Raw genomic sequence first — 18594 nt, 5'->3', positions numbered from 1 at the left:
TCACTGGTGGTATCCTGATGAGCCCAAATGTCACAATAAGGCTAAATAGCACATGCTTTTGACCCAGCTGTCCAGTGTTATTAATAGCTTGACTTAAAAAATGAAAGCAGTAGGGATGTCATCGACAATTTGAGGCCCATATGCTTAATGCAGCAAAACACCTGCCAGGGCTAATTTTTTGTTCCAAATGAAGGAAATCAGTCTGTTTCCCCCCACCTCCCCACCATCCCCCACCACACACACACACACACACACACACACACACACATACACACAGTTAAAAACACTTCCTACTCAGACTGTTACAATGTACCATAACCCTCAGCTGTGACCTCTTCCACCTCTTCTACTCTGAACTGCTTGTGATCCAAGGTAAAACAACTGTTCAATTCTTCTAACCTTAGGAGAAAACTCCCCAGTATACATTGCTTTGCAGCCTACCTGTGTGTGGGAGGAGGGGGGAAATGTGTAAGGGCGTGTGCTTTTGCACGTGCATGAATGTATTATTAATTGGGCCCCTTATCTTTTATTATCTCCTGAGTTTACGAAGTTTGTGCCCTTGCAAAGCAGAAACCAAGGAGGATTTTGAAGATCCTATCTAAAGATACTAAGTGGAGTTTCCCTGCAGCGTGGCTCAGGGGTAGAGCATCAACCTATGAATCAGGAGGTCACAGTTCAATTCTGACTGGGGCACAAGCTTCATCCCAAGTGGGAGGCCTGAGGGCAGCCATTCAATGATTCTCTCTCATCACTGTGGTTTCTATCTTTCTCTCCCTTCCTCCCTGAGAATATATTTGAAGATTCTAAATGGCATCAATGATTAGGTATATAAGAAAGTAACCCAAACATAAACTGTTATTTGCTGGAGTTCTATACAGAGAGAAGAATGGGAAATAAAGAAATTTTTCTTAATACAAGATGAAGTAAACGTCTTTCAGAAGTTACTAAAAGTTTGTCTCTACTCAAACTCTTTGGTGATAATGTGATTTTAAAATAATTCACTATGTATGATTCAATTTGAAATATATAAAAAGTTGGTAATTTAGTCAATGACATTATGATATAGCTGAACAGAAAGAAATTTTTACTAAGATTTTGGTCAATCTAAAGAATTGAAAAGCACTTAGATAGAATGTGTGTGTGTGTGTGTGTGTGTGTGTTGTTTTGTTGTGTGTATTTTGTTTTGTTGTGTGTGTGTGTGTGTGTGTGTGTTTACTTGAATAGATTCTCCATACTTTGTAAATATGACTGCAGTTATTATTTCATTTTAGTGACAATCTATTACTCCATCTACTGGTGTGGAGTGTACTGCATTGTAGGGTAAGGGAGAAGAGTGGGCTAAGAATGATGCTAGTAATTCATATTTTATTCTAAGATTTTACTTGAGATTATTTGCTTTAGCTGCTTTCATTAATCTGCTTCATTTCCTTCTGTAATATTTGTTTGAATTTTGAATTCACCTTCATTTTCTTGAGTAGTTTAAAAATTTATCCTTAAGACAATTCCAAAAGAGCAGTTCTCCACATTTTTATCAATGGCATATTCATTCTATGCATTCACACATTCTCCCAAAGTGACTATTTGACAGGGCATGATTTAATTTGACAACTAGTATCTCTTTTCTATTTTTTAAAAAAATCTTATTTTTCCCATTTTGTATTTGTTATTTTAAAAATTGAATATTTCATATTGTTTCAGATGCTGCCAGATGTTGACTACCAAGCTGGGAGAATCTGATTTATTACTCTCTACCCTTTCTCTCTAGAGAAAGAATCAATTCCCTCTAAATTCACCATCTATCCAGTTACCTCACCAACCAATGCTGATAGGAGGGGTGAGATGGCAATGTAATTTCATGCCAGATTCCTCCAGAATTTCTAATGTCAGAGATGAACTGAGTTTACTTTTCTGTGCATTGTGGGGAACACAAAAGTAGGAATAGGAAGCCTCAGCCAAGATTGTTGAGAGATAATTTCAAAAGTAAATGTCAGATCAATAGTGTATTCTGCTGACATTTCTTCCCTTCCGATGCCTCCACCTCCATTAGAATCGAAGTTAGAATCATAACCAAGGAAGCATTGCATTAACTGTTGGTCTATTGGAGATCAAGTGTTCGCACCACATGAAAGAAAAAACAAAACAAAACTTATTCTCTTTAGGATTTCCAAGATACCTTTTTACTACAGCATTCTATGTGCTTTCCATCCTTTTTCTTTTCTAGTTTTGCCTTGTATTGCTTTATTATATCGCTTTTACAGTCACACAAGGACATATCTGAAAAAAAATGGTAGTGCCCTTGATGATTATTTTTATATCACAGTTCAATAGCCTCAGTTAAAACTCTGATATTACATACGCACACTGGATAAAAAGAGCTCAAGGTCTTCTCGGACAATAAACTTGACAAACCCTGCCTTTCCAAACTCAGAAATCAGGGGCCTTTTTCCTAAGGAAGAGAATGGTGTGCACAAATATACAAAAGTTAGAAAGAACACAGTAAAGTAGGGATTTACGAACAACTTTGTAAGGCTACAGGACAAGGTGAAAACCAGGAAGACACCATCATATGAAAAATTCTGTATGTCACACTAAAGAACTTGGATTTTGTCCCAATGTCAATGGTGGGGGAATGAATGAGAGTATGGCAGTCTGTTTTTTAGAAAGGTCATTATGCCAAAAGGATGTATTTTAGTGAGTACCAGATTTTTAGGTTCTAATCTCACTACTTTAACTATCTCCAATAGTTTCATCTCCACTAATATATTCAAATTCTACTAGTAATGTCCACTTATAAGCTGTGTGGTCCTTAAAAAGTTATTCACCTACCTCAATTTTCTTATTTGTAAAAAATGGGCTTAAAACAAGTATAGTTTCCATTATGGTGTTATTATGACAATTAAAGATATGAAACTTGTAATTTGTAAGCATATTTTAATTAAATACATTAATTATAAAATAGTTTTTTATAGATAAGAAACATAGGAGATTAAAAGGTTTTTATTTTTTTATTTGAAAAATCAAAAGAAGTCTAATTAGGAGGTTATCGTTTGCTGTGGAGAAAAAGTGGTAATAGTGATGGGGAGGAGGTAGACTTGGAAGTACTTGCTATGAAGTAAAACCAGCAGAGTGTGGTGAGTGTCTAGCCAGCGTGGGGAAGAGCAGTGGTAGAAGGAGCCTGAGATTCCCCAGACTGAGGCCCAGGTTTCTAAACTGGGCAATCCTGGGTGTCCTTTAATGAATTCTGAGATAGAGGAGGAGACAGTTTATATAACCCAGTTCTTTCTATCCTTTCACCGAACATTCTTTAGTTCCTAATGTGTGCCTGTGCTAGGTGGCATGGAGAATACAAGAGTAAAAAAGATAGATAGGATTTCTATCTTTCCAAAGTTTAAATTCCAAATGACAGAAAAATAATAATTTATATAAACATCTAATTGATGAAACAAACAACTAATGAAGTGATATTCAATTACATAGATAATTTTATAAAATAAGTATTATTTAAAATGATACAGGGGAGAGCCCACCCGGCATGGTCCTGCGGCAGCCTCAGCCCCCTCTCACTTCCCTCGCCGGTGTCTGCGGGGGCAGAGGCAGGAGCACTTCGCTGGTCCAAGCGGGCAACATGTTAGTGCTTCTAGCCACGTCCTGAGGCCGCTGTGAATTTGCTGGTGTTCTTCTAACTCAGTTGAGTGATTGTAAGGTTTTTCAAATATTCTATGTCTTTTTTATATGCCTAGTAGATCAGATGTAGATATTCCATGTATATGTAAAGCTGAATTTTAACCAACTTTATTTACTAAGACCACCCCTTTCTGGGGTATGCACCTTTGATGTTCTTCCTTTCCACAGTTCAGAAGTGTTAATGCCTCTCCCACTCCTGAGAGCTCTAGTTTTCCATGTCCAGATCTCTCCAGCATTACAGTAACTCTTAACTAGCTGTGAGGCCACTTATGCAGTGACAAAAGCAGGAATGGCTAACTTATTCTCAGAGAGAAAGCCCAGTATTTGTATCTTCACAGAAATGCTGTAACAGAAACTGCTCTGACCATGCTCCTCCTTGGTGTATGTCTTACTGTATGAAGTTCTGTGAGTGAGAAAGTTAAATATATGCTAATTTAAAAATGCAAATGTTTTGCCTTTGATTTCTACCAGAGTTGAAATGTTGAGAGCTGATTTTTAAAAAATAATAAAGTGTCTTCCATTATTAAAAAATGAAATAAAATAAAATAATTAAATATAGGTAATGCCCTGGTCTAGATTATCAGGGAGGTTGTGACATTTAAAATAAAACTCTGATGAAGCCAAGAGTCAAATGTAAGGGCTTCTTATTGACCAAATAAAGATCTTTTTAAAATAATCACAATAAAAATAATGGAAAGCTATTGAAGTTATTAAAGTAGGAAAAAAGCCCAGTCCTATTTATATATTTAAAGTATCCCTGTTTCAGCATTTTATGTAAAATGGATAAAACAAGGATAACAAATGGGTCTATTTAGAAGGTTTTTGTAATAGTTTAGGCAGGAAAGAGTGGGAGGTTGGACTAGCTTGGTAGATACTGAGATGGACAGAATTAGACAACCTTGAGAACTATATTTTATTTTTTTAAATCTTTATTGTTGAAAGTTTTACATGTGTCCCCCTTTTCTCCTCATTGGCCTCTTCTAGCCCACCCCTGTCCCCTTCCCCAGGCCTTCACCATACTATTGTCTGTGTCCATGGGTTATGCATACTGTATATGCATACAAATTCTTTGATTAATCTCTTCCCATACACCTACCCCAACCTTCCCTCTGAGAAGCAACAGTCTGTTCCATATTTCTATGTGGCTGAATCTATTTTGTTCATCAGTTTATTTTGTTCACTAAATTCCACATATGAGTGAGATCATGTGATACTTATCTTTCTCTGACTGGCTTATTTCACTTGCATAATACTCTTTGGGTACCTCCCTGCTATTGAGTAATATTTAAGACCTGACATTGTATTTTGCAGCAGATCAGTACCCTGTTTCCCCAAAAATAAGACAGTGTCTTATATTAATTTTTGCTCCCAAAGATGCGCTAGGTCTTATTTTCAGGGATGTTTTATTTTTCCATGAAGAAGAATATGGTACATATTTATTGTTAAATGAAAATAAAGGAAATTTATTACCTATATACGGTATGGTAGTACGGTAGTTGTCAACACAAACCAGACAAACTGTGAATCCTACAGTATCAAGAATTTACTCATTTATTCAATGACAATCATGCCATCGTCTTCTGGAACATCATCATAACAATCCAATTCCTGAATTTCCTGGTGAATTTCTTGTGACTCCATTTCTTTCAGAATCAGTGGACCAAATCTCTCATGTTTAGCTTACAGGGGGTTTGGGGGGGGGGGGGCTTATTTTCTGGGAATGCCTTATATTTCACTCAAAAGGAACCCTGTAAGTAGGTCTTATTTTCGGAGGATGTCTTATTTTTGGGGAAACACGGTAGATCACATCTTCCTAATGTCAGGATCTCAAAGTTGTCCCTTATTAAGGTGTGTGTTTGGGAAGGCAGAAAGGGGAAGTGTTGCAGGGAGGAGAAGGGAGAGATTATTTCTCATAAAAGCAAAGCCACACCCTTGTAGATCTTCATCTCACGTGTCACAGTTCCTAGATTCCTACCACCTGATTCTATGGGTCAAGCTTGTTGCTTTGCAAAGATTTTCCAAAGATTTATCACATTTTATCACAATGAAAAGTATGTGTGTGCACATATGCGCATGTATATGTGTGTGCTTCTGTGTGTCTGTCTCTACCATTGTACTACAATTAAATATACAATTATATATATTTACTCTTCAAAACAAAAGGAAAGTTTTAATGATTGTTTTCTTCAAGAAGTTTTGACCCAGACATGGAATTCTACAAATGTTCAGCAAATGGTTTGCATGACAAGATTGCCAACAGGCCAGTGACTTGCATCAGTTTCTTCTCTATTACTCTATCTGCTACTGCCTTATCCCCTTCCCAACTCTTATTTCCATTTATTACAACCTTTCAGTCCCCCTACCCTAAATCTGAGTTTTACCCTCTCACAAGATTTTTTAGATAAAACTCATAAATTCATGATTGTGAGAAAAACAGTGCCAGTTTTTATGAATTTATTTTTTAAATACATAACCCCTAGGTTAAGTAAGTTTGCTAGTTTACTGACCTCAGGCTTGTAATGCTCTTTTGGAAAACAATAATTTTTTCCTGGGAGGGTTGGGGTCTTTCTATTGCTGTATAACATGTCACCTCAAACGCTAACAACTTAAAACATTTATTACCCCATGGGTTCTATGGCTCAGTCATCCAGGCATGACGTACCTGGGTCTCCTGACTCCAGGACCCTCACAGGCTGCAGTTGGGGTATTGGCTGGGCTTGTCATCATCCAAGGCTCTGTTAGGGGCGGAAACACTTCCAACATGATGCATATGGCTGTTGTCAAGCTTCCGTTCTGTATGGGTTGTTGTGCTGCGGGCCTCTGTACTCACTGACGCTGGCAGATGCTATGCTCAGTTTACTTTCATGTAGGTCTCTCCACATCGCAGTTCAAAACTTCACCGGAACAAGCAAAGTCCTGTGCCTACTCAAAGATGGGGCTTACACACTGGTGGGACTACCAGGAAGACAAACTCATTTCATCTGATATGGCCTGTCCCATGTGGTAAACTCTTAATCAATCCCCTGGTTTCTCCCCTCAACTCCTTCATAAAAACATTTTCAGCCTAGATCACAGCACTTATTGAACAGGCACACTTTAAAATAATAATTTTTTCTCATTACTCTATTTAGCATACATATTATTCTCCAAAACTTTAATTCCTTTACTCTTATTAATAACCTACTCTATGCATCTGAAATTGTACTAGTTATTGGAATTTCCAAAATGAATAAGAACTCAGAAACAAGTTTTTTACCTTCACCAAGTTTTATGTATAATTTTAATTAGCTTCATTTTACAGTGGAAATGCCCGCTTAAAACTTAATCTTGTAACAATATTTTTTATAGAAAATAATTAGTCTTTTGTATAATGTATACGTCAAGAATTATGCTATCAGGTTAGTTATGTGTTTGGGTTTTAGAACTTGGCAGGATAAATACCCATTTGAAAATGCATTATTTCTCCTAATTTTGTTGTGCATATTAATGTTCTGTTTATATCATTAAACTGGCTGCACTGATTTAAATTTCTGTTTATAATAATGTGTGAACCCAGACATTTATAATAGGAATATTAAAATGAACTAGGCCATTAAAATAAAATAGTCCATAACAATTTCAATTCTCTCGATCTCCTTCTTTCTCTCCTAATACTATTGATTGATTTCGTATTAATTTTGTATTTTAATATATTTTTATTGATTTCCGAGAGGAGGGGAGAGGGAGATAAAAACATCGATAATGAGAGAGAATCATTGATTGGCTGCCTTCTGCAGGACCCCTACTAGAGAGTATGCTCACAACCTGGGCAGGTGCCCTGACTAGAAATCAAATCGTGACCTCTTGGTTCTCAGGTCAACACTCAGCCACTGAGCCATGCCAACTCGCTCATATTAGATTTCATTAAACTTAAAGTTGTATTCCCTTTGAAAATGGCTTTTCTTCTTTACTCTAAAATGTATCATAACTTAATTGTAAAACCACTAAACACATAGCTATAGTATGAAAAACAATTATTTTAAGACAGACCAAAATAATACATGAGATTTCTAGATGTCTATTCACTGGAGTGTATATCACATTGAAGCAAATGCAGCTTGTTTAACCAAGAGTCATATGGGCTAGTTCTCCCAATCTTTCTGCCTTTGTCACTGTAGAAATAGCAGAAGATATAAAGCAAAGAAGGTAAGATGTGATGGATCAGTAGCATGAGGTAATAATGATAGTTTAATAATAACTGAGTGTAACGTGAGCAGATAGAAAAGAAAGAGTAGCTACTCTGAGAATTATTTAGAGCTAGCTATATAGTTGTCATTTGGTTATTTTTTAAATAAGTGCTACACACATATACAAAAATATTAAAGGTTAACAAGTAATTGCATTGTACAAAAGCTTAGAAATGCTTAACTACTTACCTTTGTGTAGGTGGTAGGTAAAATTAACTTGTGTCACAGGAGCACCAACCAATATGAAATGTTTGTTCTGTTAGCATCTGACTCTCAATCTGGAAGCCTAAGGGTTAGTTACACTTACTCCTGAGGGGCAAGGAGAGGGTTTACTAGGGTTCAGTAAATAAAAGATATCAACTCTCTAGACTGTCCTTGAAATTAAAGAGAAAGAAGTAAAACCTAGATTTCAGGCATAAGAGAAAATCTTTTCAAATGATTTTTGTTGTTGTTGTTTCATACTACCTAATTTAAGGGGTTCCATTTTGACTGTTCAATAGATGTTGTCTATTTCTTATCGATACATGCTTCTTCACTCTTAGTTCACCTACTTCTGAAGTATTACCCAGTGTTGGCCAACCATCTTCGTAACAAGATTCATAGACAAGTCCTGGATTTACTGGAAACACTGGATCAGTTACTTCTCCTGATAGAGGAAAATAGAGTTCACTAGCAGCTTTCACACTTTTTAAAGCACCAAACTCATCTTGTTTGTTCAATTTCGTCCCAATTCCAGACAGACGACAGTAATCAACATCTCTAAAAGCTTCCTGTGCAAAGTTGCTGGTTCCCACTGCTCCAGTACCATTTTCTGTTGCTACCCATTCATGTGTTTCTGCAAATTTATGGACAGAAAGCAGATTGGGCCTGGTGTGCAGCATCCCGACAACACCTGCCCTCAGGCCCCAGGTCATCAAAGCAGTACGCCGCCGGCTGCAGGCCTCAGCTCACAGTGCTGTGTTCGCAGGAGTGCAGGGGTCATGGCACAGCTCCTCTGCCATCCCAGCTGGTGGGGGCCTCAAGTGAATTTATCCTGACGGAATCAATTTAACTCCTGTGCTCCAGAGTAAACAAAATTGCTACTCTGTGGGGAGGATGGTGGGGTGGCAATTTTGATAGTTACAGTTGGATAGATGAAACTTGAATCCAGTGACTAGAGGCCACGGGTTATGCTAAACATCCTCCAGAGCACAGGGCAGCCCCCACAACAAAGAGGGACCTGGCCTCAAGGGTTAATGGTGCCAAGGTTGAGAAGCCCCAAGCTAGGCTTAAAGTGGAGGCTGAGAGAAGGGATGGAGGAAGGCAGAGTAGAGAGTGTGGTGCTTGTGTCCCTTCCTCCAATGCTAGTCAGGGAAGGAAGAGGAACAAAGGAGCTCCTTATAGGACCAGGGCAAATATAATTACAGAAGAGACTGATGTCTAGTTTTGCAACTGCAGCACAAGAAAGAAAGCCCCCAAACATGCCAGGGGTGGGGGGGAGGGGATCGTGACCTCCAGGCATGAGCGCGGTACTCAGATAACCCCCTTTGCTTCTCAGAGGTTTGAGCATGGCATGTGGGTGCACGTTTCCCAAAGTCCCAGAGGGAACTGCAGAGGCTGGCAGAGTAAGCCAAGCAATAACTTCAAGTAAAAAGAGGGGTCACCTCAAATGGTGCACCTGCACTGCCCTAGGGGATCTCAGAGGGGGCTGAATTAAGCACCAAGGACAGCACCTGGCTCCACCCAAGATGCATAGACATCAGCACTTGTACTAGCCTAGGCCAACTCTGGAGTCTAACATGTCAGGCTGTGGTTGCTACCATGATGCTGTTCAACTGAGACCTGAAACGTGCCCCTCCTTCCCTCACACCACCACACACTCTGTGCTGAACAACACCCCTGGGCACTAGCATACAGGGCTCACATCCTATGATGTTAGAATTAAAACAGGAGAGAAAGACGGGAGAAGACTCTTAAGGGAAATAATGACATGGAGATGAGCCTTTGAGCACCCCTGAAGTGCCCCTCAAGTGGCTAAGCTCTTCTTAAGTGGCCTGGGAAATTGTGCAATAAGACTGAACTCACCTAAAGGTGTATACAGTAACTCGTCTGAAAAAGGCTCAAAAATTAGTCAACAAAAATTCCATTTTTACCCCTCTGTTCTATGGGCTGCTGTAATTGTGAAATATCATACCTGTTACAGTACCTCTGGTGCTTTTTATTTCTTGACATTGAATAGTAAACTGTGAGAGACATGACCTTCAATATAACTGATCATTACCTGCCCTTCACTTTACTGTTTCATTTCTAGAAGCTGTATTCCTTAATGATATGAGGACGTTTGCCAGTGGTTTATATATTGTCATCACACATCCCTTTTCATCTCATTAATCCTTACTTGTTCTATTTTGCCAACTTAGACATTAACTTCCACATAGAAACTTTCTCTGACCACTCCAGATTTGGTTAAAAAAAATCCTTGAAATACATTTTCTTTTTCTTTTTTTCTTCACACATACAACTTCCAGTTTAATATCTAAAATTGGTTCTACATTTGTGAAGTGACAACAATGTTAATATTATTGCAACTTTTATGAGCATTTACAATTATTTTTTTCTTAAATCTTTATTGTTGAAAGTATTATTTGTGTGTGTGTGTGTGTGTGTGTGTGTGTGTGTGTTTTCCCCATTGACAGCCTCCACCCCATACCTGCTCCTCTCAGGCCTTCACCAATCAATTGTCTGTGTCCATGAGACATGATATCACTCACATGTGGAATCTAATGAACAAAATACATTTTCTTGTTCTCTCTCTCTTTTTTTAAAAAAATCAATTTATTGGGGTGACATCGGTTAATAAAATTATGTAGGTTTCAAGTGTACAGTTCTGTAATACACTAGAGGCCTGGTGCATAACATTTATGCACTGGGGGGGCCCTTTACGCTGGCCTGTGCCCTCTTGCAGTCAGAGACCCCTCGGGGATGTTCACCTGCTGACTTAGGCTCAGGGGAGTGGGCCTATGCCAGCAGATGGACATCGGAAGGGGTCCTGAGCACTGCCACCACCACCACTGCGCTCTCCAGCTGTGAACTCAGCTTCTGGCTGAGCGGTGCTTCCCCTGTGGGAGCTCACTGACCACAGCTCCTGCATTGAGCATCTGCCCCCTGGTGGTCAGTGTTCATCATAGCGACCAGTTGTTCCACTGTTCAGTCGATTTGCATTTTAGACTAATATTATATAGAATCATTCGTATATTGCATTGTGTGTCCACCATCCAAAGTCAAATCTTCTACCATCACCAAATATTTGACCTTTTCCCTTCACTATCTCCCACCCCCACTTCCCTCTGATAAACTCCATACTGTTGTCTGTGTCTATGAGCTTTTGTTGGTTTTTCTTATTTGTTTATTTATATCCCACATATGAATAGAATCATATGTGGGATATAAAACAGAGGCATGGCTTGGGCTGGTCCCAGTGCCACACCTCCGCAGAGGCTTGACAGGGTGAGACCTGCTGTTTATTTGTTGCTTTCAGTTTTATATCCCACATATGAATAGAATCATATAGTCCTTGACTTTTTCTGTCTGACTTACCTATTCTCAAGATTCATCAGTGTTGACATACATGGTCGAATTTATTTCTTCTTACCACTGAGGAATATTCCATTATATATATGTATGATATTTGAAATGCATTTTCATAGCACTTAACAAACTTTTTTGTAATTATTTATTAAACCATTCTTGTCTCTATTGTTTCTGAAGACAAGATCATATTGCTTGCCCTTGACTTTTCAGTGTCTAACATGGTATTTAACACATTGCAGGCATTAACGAATGAAGGCTTATCTAACTAATTAAATCTGACAAATATGCAATTACAGTCAAGTTTAAACAGCTAATTGTAGAGCTTAAAACCCCTATCCCATTTTCTACCTTCAAAAGTTTTATTTGTGTCTCACATGAGTATCATTTATGAAAATTATTTGTTTACTAAAGGCCCGGTGCACAAAAATCTATGCGGGAGTTGGGGGGTTGCATCAGCCCAGCCTGTCCTCTCTCACAGTCCAAGAGTGCTCAGGGGCTTAGTAGGCTCACTCCCCATTTCCTCTGTGGGAGGCTACCGGCAATCAGGTGAAGGCACTACCCCCGCCACCCCCCTGCTTCTGCCATTGCCAGCCCTTGCTTCTTAGCACTGGCCCTGCTCCCCCCACACCCACCCACTGGTGGGTGGGGGGGCGATCTGGGGCCTGACCAGCTTGGGGAGGGGCTGTGGGAGGTTGAGGCACAGCAGGTCTCACCCTGTCAAGCCTCTGCGGAGGTGTGGCACTGGGACCAGCCCAAGCCATGCCTCTGTGGCTGCCTCTGCAGAAAAGGCAGCACTGGAACCAGGACTGCACAGCCCCCTCTCCTTTGCCTCTGTGGAAGGGGCCTCAGTGTTGAACCAGCCTGTGACACAGCCTCTCCCGCACTGAGGCCTCTCCAGTGCCACCTCTACAGAAGGGGCCGCTGCACTGGACTGGCCTGCATGGAGGACTGTCCCATGCCAACTCTGAGAAAGTGGCCACACCCCACCCTCTTGTGTGACTCTGCCCTCTCTCTCTCTCTCTCTCTTTCTCTCTCTCTCTCTCTCTCTCTCTCTCTCTCTCTCTCTCTCTCTCTCTCTCTCTCTCTCTCTCTCTCTCTCTCTCTCTCTCTCTCTCTCTCTCTCTCTCTCTCTCTCTCTCGGCCCAACCTCTCATGTGTTGCCAGGCTCTCCCAAAGCCTCTGTGAAAGGGATTGTGGCATTGGACTGGCCTGTGCCACCGTCTCTCCTGCGCGGCCAACTCCTGGCCCTTGCAGCTGCTGCGGCTTTGTCAGGAAGGACATCCGGAAGACTTTCGGTCTAATTAGCATATTACCCTTTTAGTATAGATAAGAGTCATCTTTGAAACTATGATGCTTCCATTTCCTAAGTGGCATAAGGAGGATCATGACATGTAAGAGAGGGAATGATAAATTAGATGTTGGAGTTTGAGGCTCCCAAGGGCAAGATATGGGTGTTTCCTAGAACTACATGCACATAGCTAATATTTAGTTGGCTTCCCTTGAATGTGAGAAAAAAATGAGTATAAAATATTGGGGACTTTAGAGGCTGGCATAGCCAAGGTAAAGTGCTGGCGCGACTGCTTACTAACTTTGTGATCTTGAAAATGGTCTATTTAAGTATCTGTTTTTCAATATGCAGAAATAGGCAAAACAATAATTACTTGTATCATTGCTGATTAAATATTTATCAGTGCATGTATATGCATTTTCATCTCTGTGGTCTAGGCTAACTAGTAATCCAATTTCTTCCCATAAAAATACTAAGTATCTTTAGCTCAGATTCCCAATTCTGCTAATGGGAGAAGTCAATTGCTTTCCTGAATTCCTGAATGACACCTTCTGTTGACCTGAAAATACTTTTTTTTTAAATTTCTCTTTATTGTTGAAAGTATTACAGATGCCCCCCTCCACCCCTTTTTCCCTATTGACCATTCTCATACCCTCCCCAGGCCTTTATATATATATATATATATAAGAGTTTGAAGATTATATATATATATATATATATATATATATATATATATATATATATAATCTTCAAACTCTTCACGCAATAGTCTAAGGTCCAAGTTGCTCTCTACTCTCATAGACATGGTATGTTACACAACATTCACTGGATTTCTAATTATTAATTTCTGACCCTACTTCATTAACAAAAATTTAAAGTTCAGAGCATTTCTTAAAAAGCAGGGAATTCCTGCCCTAATCTGTTTGGCTCAGTGGATAGAGTGTCAGCCTGTGAACTCAAGGGTCCCAGGTTAGATTCCAGTCAAGAGCATGTACCTTGGTTGTGGGTACATACCTGGTAGGGTGTGTGAAGGATGCAATGGATCAATGTTACTCTCTCATCATTGTTTCTTACTCTCTATCCCTCTCTCTTCCTCTCTGTAAAAAAATCAATAAAATATAGAATTTTTAAAAGTAAGGACTTCCTTTTATCAAAACTTGCTAATGAGTATTAAGTACACACACACACACACACACACACACACACACACACACACACACGTCCTCTCTCCCCTTGATAAGAAAGCTAAGGGACCAAGGTCTGGAGAATGTCAAGGTCTCAATTTCTCATTTTGCTTACAAAAGCTGGTGACACATGGAGTTAACAGAATGGATGTGCTGATTCTGAGCTATTTTGTGATAGAAATGATGACTAAAGATGTAATTTTTCTGACTTTTAATCCTACCACACTGAATTGGAGGAGAAAAAAAAATAATTACATATGGTCTTGAAATCAGTTGTTAAGCAAAAAATCTTTAAAATGCAAATTAAATATTCATTGTAGGATTAAACTCTGCCATTATATCCCAGTGCTTGTTGCTAATGTCTCATCTTTAAGGCTTGACACAGCTTCCTATGATCTTCCCCTTCAGTGTCTCTCCACCTCCTTCCTGATCCTCATTCTGATTTGACACTGTGCTCCAGCCATTCTACAATATTTCTGATTCTCAAACAAACTGTGCTATTTCACCCCTTTGTGACCTCACCCTCCTATGCAAAGTTTATCACTACCACTTACTATACTGTGGTGAGCCAGCATACTCAGACCTAGGGTGCCTTATGTGCTGTAGCAGCACAGCCAGATTAAGTGACCCTGAGGTGGGGTGGTGAAGGATTGAGAAAAGACAGACAATAGAATGAAAGCTGGGTCTCAGTGGGACACTCTTCTGGATGGAGAGACAGCTTCACAGACTGCAAGCCGTGTTTTTATTTTATAGCCAGATGCCTGGAGAGGCAAAGTAAGGGCGTGGTCAAGATGTTTACAACATTCTCGTGAATTTTGATCTTTCTCAGTTGCATGCACCTGATCAAGCTTTGTTTACTTACAGCCTATATCACTTAGGCATGTGGGGCCATGTGTTTGGACCATAGGTTCAAGCTTGCAACTATAGCTGTTGTCTATAATTGTCTGGGGGGGGGGGCACTGCCTTCCAAGCTGGGACTTGCACATGGCCATGAGAGGACTTGAACTTGTAGGCTTGAACCTGTTGCTGCTCTCCACACTATACTTTACACTTCAACTATTTATTCAACCAACATTTATTAAGTGCCTTCTATGTCTCAGTTACAGCAGAAGGTTCTTGGAAAATATAACACTGCAGGCATGGCCTCTTGCCTTAGAGGGTTTGAGATCTTATAAAGGGAGACCTGCAGATAAATAAATGCTCAGAGAGGATATGGGGTGCAGTAGAACTTAATTTTGCATATATTGAAGGGTGTGGAAAATTTCAAAGGGGTGAGCAGATGCAGAAAGGGATTTTGAGGAGGTAATAATTGAGCTGAGTCTTAAATAAAGGCAAAAAGGCAGAGAGAGATGTGAAGAAAAAGGTGGAGTTATGACTTTTCCTGGTGCATGAGGGAAACTACCTGGAGGAACTACAAACATAATGGAATAGTGGTTAACAGTTAATAGGGTGTGCCTGGCCTGGAGTTTAATATCTGAGTCAGCATTAATATCTGATTCTGTGGCTCCATGTCCCTCGTATACATATTCAAACCTATTAATTTCCTCATCTATAAAAGGTAGCCATCTTTTACAATGTCATAAAAATTAAAGTAGCACTTAGCTTGAGCACATTTTAAGAGATCAAAATATTAGGTGTGAGGGGGTAGTGTGTGGTGAGAGAAAGAGTGAGAAACGTAGAGAGGTGCTCATTAAAAGGATAGCTATGCCAAACACATGGAAGACGAAATCATGCCTGGGACGTGTCTATGTCCTAATCCCCGGAGCCTGTGGGTACATTTGCTATGTGGCAAAAGGGATTTTGCAGATGTGATTAAATTAAAAGTCCTGTGATGGGAAGCTTATACTGCATTATCTGGGTCGGCTCGATGTAATTATAGTGGCTTCTAAGAGGGAGAGGAGACAGAAGAGTCAGAACCAGGGACAGAGAGATGATGAGGGAGGCAGATGTTGGGAAGGAGAGAAGCTTAAAGCTGCTACACTGTGGCCTTTAAGGACAGGGGAAAGCACAGTGAGAGAAGGAATGCAGGAGGTCTCAGAAACTGGAAAGGAAGGAATTGGGCTCTTCTCTCCAGCCTCATAGAGCCTGCTGATATCTTGATTTTTAAGACTTCTGACCTCAAGCAATCTAAGATACTAAATGTGTGTCATTTAAGTCACAAGGTTGTGCTAATTTACTACAGCAGCACTAGGAACCAAAATAAATATAAACATGTGTGGTCTTATACTCTATCCTATGGTCAATGGGAAAATTATCAGGTTTTAAAAATAATACCAGGTATGTAATTCTTAAATAATTGCATAGTTGCAATAAGAAAAAAAGTTGGATCAGAGGTGAACAACACTAGAAACAATAGAAATCAAGTGGAAAAATTCAGAGTCTAGAATTGTCATGGAGCAGACTGAAGAATCTCAGAGGACAGGTGGGGGTGGATGGGTCAGTAGGAAGAGATCAATCAAAGAACTTGTATGTAAAGGCATGGGATGGGAGAGGTCGCAGGCTAGAAGAGGTCAATGGGGGAGGAAAGGGGGACATATTTAATACTTTCAACAATAACGATTAAAAATAAACTAGCAAATAAAATAGAAACAAATTCATAGCTACAAAGAACAGCTGCCAGGGAGAGGGGCAGTGGTGAGGTAGGGCTGGGTGGAAAAGGTGAGGGATTAAGCAAAAAGAAAGAAATAAAGTTCATAGACACAGACTAGAGTATGGTGATTACCAAAGGAAAATGAGTGGAGGGAGAAGTAGAAGAGGGTAAAGGAGGGGATAAATGATGATGGAAGGACACTTAACTTAGGGTGGTGAACACACAATGCAACATACAGATGGTGTATTGTAGAACTGTACACCTGAAACCTATATAATTTTATTAATCAATATCACCCAGCACAGCCAATTAAAATAAATAAATAAAATAATGTAATATTTTTATTAATTGCTTAGCACAGATCTGCAATGTTTCCCACCCCAATTTCTACAGCCTGTTCCAAGGCCTTTGAAGAGACTAGGCAAATGAGGGTCCTAAAGGATAAACTTCATTAACTTTAAGACTAACTATACTTCTTAAGTGGGTACATAGGACTGGAGACTGATTCCATAGGTTATGGTTTGAGTACCTGGATGGGTAATATTCAGAGCATGATAAATGCCTTTTTAAGTTGGCATCTGTCTGTGTGTTGTTGTTTTTTTTTAAAATATATTTTATTGATTCTTACAGAGAGGAAGGAAGAGGGATAGAGAGCTAGAAATGTCGATGAGAAACATCGACCAGCTGCCTCTTGCACACCCCCTACCAGGGATGTGCCCGCAGCCAAGGTACATGCCCCTGACCAGAATCAAACCTGGGACCCTTCAGTCCGCAGGCCGATGCTCTATTCACTGAGCCAAACCGGTTTCGGCTGTCTGTGTTTTTTTTTTTTTTTAAGTTTGCACCTGAATTCCTGGAGAATAGAAACTATATCCCACCTGGTACAGCTCTCCTATGAATGACTGAATATGCCATTTTAACTGAAATGTATGTACACATTTGCATTTTAAAGAACTATAGCTTATGTTTTGTGGCAGCATTATAGAAACTAAAGCATTAGGATAACTACTTAGTATGAAACTCTTTACCATGATGTGCCCTATGGGCTATAATCAAAGAGAAACTATTTTAATTTTTCATCACAGAGGTGTTTATTTGTTTTAGAGAAAAGCTTCTGAAGATTTTAAAACAATAATTTTAGTCACAGAAAGTTATGGTTGGAAAACAACTGACCACTTTAAATGTGAAAAGTAAATTTTCATTTAAAAAATAATTGAGCCGAAGCGGGTTTGGCTCAGTGGTGGAGCGTCGGTGTGCGGACTGAAAGGTCCCAGGTTCGATTCCGGTCAAGGGCATGTACATTGGTTGCGGGCACATCCCCAGTAGGGGGTTTGCAAGAGGCAGCTGACTAATGTTTCTCTCTCATCAACGTTTCTAGTTCTCTATCTAGTTCTCTTCCTCTCTGTTAAAAATCAATAAAATAAAAATAAAATAATTGATACAAACAAGATTTATTTGTGGCACCATAGATGAAATTGTGAGTTAACTATAATCTTGGCTTTTTCTTCCATTCTTTTGGTAATATGCTAACACTCAGTTTTACTTTGTTCTAAATTCTATGTTATTTTAAGTATAAAAACAAACTAATTGCATTGCAATGCACTTATTCCATCCAATCAAGGGGCATTCGATCCATTAAAAAATGACATCTACCCAAAAGATATTTTACCAAGAAAGTGATACCTGAAGTAAGGACCTAGGGGCAGTAAACCAAGTAGAAATTAATTCCATGGTAATAACTATCTTATAGCACATAGTCAAGTAGGTTATTAGATGCTTTGAAAGATAGTATAAGGAACATAAGTTGGAAAGTACATTGCTATTTTTATCAGTATCTATGTAAAGCAAATTCAGATGACTAGATAACAGTTCTGATCATATATTTTGATCAAAAACCATTGATGTCATCTTAGGTATATTTGATAACCTACCTATCACTTTTATTAAAGGTAACAGAAATGATCCTTTATTGACATTCCTTGTGTATGCATATGCATGGCCAGCTCATATACAGAGAAGGTGAGGTAACAGGCTGGTCACATCTTTAAATCA

This window comes from Pipistrellus hanaki (genome assembly GCF_964339955.1).
Source record: "Pipistrellus hanaki genome assembly, chromosome: 8".
In the NCBI taxonomy this organism is placed as follows: Eukaryota; Metazoa; Chordata; class Mammalia; order Chiroptera; family Vespertilionidae; genus Pipistrellus; species Pipistrellus hanaki.
Note: the sequence above shows the minus strand (reverse complement) of the source record.